Source organism: Acyrthosiphon pisum, chromosome A2, assembly GCF_005508785.2.
Source record: "Acyrthosiphon pisum isolate AL4f chromosome A2, pea_aphid_22Mar2018_4r6ur, whole genome shotgun sequence".
NCBI lineage: Eukaryota > Metazoa > Arthropoda > Insecta > Hemiptera > Aphididae > Acyrthosiphon > Acyrthosiphon pisum.
The window spans coordinates 43370025-43372842 of NC_042495.1; positions in this window are offsets into that span (position 1 = coordinate 43370025).

Genomic DNA, 2818 nt, shown 5'->3' on the forward strand with positions numbered 1-2818 from the left:
TATATCAAAATAACTATAGCCAAACATAAAATTAAAATTATGTACTCAAATAAAAAGTAAGTGTATGATTTTTATTTACAATCTGTTATCAAAAATACATTTAATTTTTTTTTCAAAAAGTTACCTAGTTATCATTATTTTGATAAGGAAACGTCGAAAGTTCTATGGTTATACAGATGGCCAACTGCTAAATTTGTTTAAGATTTTTATATTGATTATTGAACAACTTATTGCCCGTGTTATGACTGTACCATGTTACAATTGTACCCACTCTCCCCTACTACCAAAATGGTGGTAAATATAATTTTTTTTGTAAGAAAAATAAATTTGGGGGGGTCAGAACCCTAGAACCCTACCCCTGCGTACGACACTGTCTATGATCTATATACAGTGTACATCTACTACACAAAATAACTTAAGTTATTAGGTACATATAATTTAATTTTAGCATTTATCAGTGCTTGCAATATTTCTATTATATACAATAAACGATATGCCAACTCAAAATTAATTATCGTTTTATTTAAGCCATAGTTAATTTAATTTGATTAATTTTGTATATTTGTAAATTTTAGTTAGATTAATCTCAATTGAGTACAGACAGATACAATGAAAAATAAGTGAATTTATAGTAAGGATCTATAGATAACAATAAACCTCGTGGAATAATGTACAGCTACATATTATTATATATTACCATCTTGTATAGCTATATTATAGTATAGAATAGTAGAGGGTTAACGGACCTGCTGAGAGGATAACTGCAGTAAAGTTTACTGTAAGTGCCTCTCTCCTAAAGTATTGTCAACTTGTTTTTGTATATACCAACGTAAGCGTATAATATTACAAGATGTTTACGCACAAACAGTAGTACGGTACCATAACATACGTTTAAGTAGGTATAGGATAAGTTAGAACGCCATGTTACTGCACGCTGTCAATACAAATATTTACGTACCTAGGGATTAAAAAATCAGGACCTCCTTGAGCATAATACCGAGTAGCAAAATAGTAGCGAATTTATTTCATGGTAAGTTCAGGAAACCATTTTGAATAATTAAATTTATTAACCATTATAGTGTACCTACTTGCAGTACAATAAATACCTAATCAACTATCCAAGTACAGTCGTTTAAAAATTACCTATTAAAAGTTATTGATTCTCAGTTGGGGGACCAATCTAGCATTCAATTTATAAACACTAACGGTTTGAATGTTAATCGAAATTACCTAATGTCCATAAGATTATAAAATACCAACCACCCATTTCAATGTATTTTATAAAATAAGTTTTTGATCGGTTTATTGATTCAACTTCAGACAAGTACCAAGGTAGACAACCATACGATTTGTATAATAAATACAATGTTCAATTACTCATTGAACCATACACATTACATATCCATAATATAATATATAAATATTAATAATTAATGTATTATATATGTTATATACCAATTATCATATTTACACATTACACATGCGCACATATTTCCAAACTTCAATACCTAATAGCATCATCAAGATAGATAATCAATAGGTACCTACCTATCTCGATGCTTTTGTTGGAATTTATTTTCACTTGAAGAGCGTTTTTAACTTTTTAACCCATCAACTATATATTATAATGCTGTTAACAGATTAACAGGTTGAAAACCTGAAGACCTACTATTATAATATATTAATATTGAATGAGCTTAAAAAAAATGTAGAAAATATTTCAGAGAGCTGTTAAAATTGATGGTGAAGGCTTGGCCGCCAAATCCTCCCCTATTTGTGCGTATGGTAGGTAGATAGGTACTTAAGATTTTATTAGTCTCTTTGTGACAAAACTGTTGTTAAACTAATTGACATCTAGATTATACGAAAAAATTAAAATCAGTAGATACCTACCCTACATGTTTGTCACGGTGTTCGCATATCACGTTATTCGCCGTTATTCATTAAACCAGTAATGTTCCAGTATTTTTAAAAATTAAGTTGTTTTATCTCACGATAGTTTCAAAATGCCTAAAACATGCAATAATGTCCATATGAATCAATATACAGTCGAATTCGCTTATAACGATCTTCTAGGGACCTAGGGAATCTGATCGTTATAACCGAACTTCGTTATATCCGGATCATAAAAAAAAATTTTTTTGAAAAATTGATTTATTAAACACATTTTTTACTGTTATTTAAGATTACAAAGTATTTATATAAATTTTAATAAATGTACTGAATATACTTGTATAGTATATGTTTACGATTTGTTTGAAAAATAATCTTTAATAGTAGTTTGTTTATAATTTGAATAAGATTTTTTAACAAAATTAGAAATATTATTTAATGCCATTGATACTTCTGGCGTATTTATGTCACTATTTACCGAAACAAAAGTACGCACCTGATCAATAAAAAAATACATTTCCGAAATAGATGGTACTTTGAATACGATTTCTTCGCTCTCTTCGTCAGCTTGTTCACTTTCATCATTATTTGCATTCAAAATAGACTTGACAATTTCTTCTTCATTGGTCAAAAGAGCATCGTCAACCTCCGCAAAACTTTGTATGTTTTCTTCAGAAAAGCACTCTGTGTCCAAATGATTTTCACTTACTTCTGTTTCGTCGTTTACCGAAGCCTTGAATCCAGCGTGGTGGAAACAGTTTCTTATTGTAGTGGTAGAAACATCATTCCATGCATCGGAGATCATTAAAATTGCATCTAATACTGAAATTTTAATATCTTTTCCCTGTTCCTCTTGGTTAATAATTTTGAGTACTAGTTTTTTCCGAAATTTCACTTTTAATGCTTTAATAATACCTTGATCCAT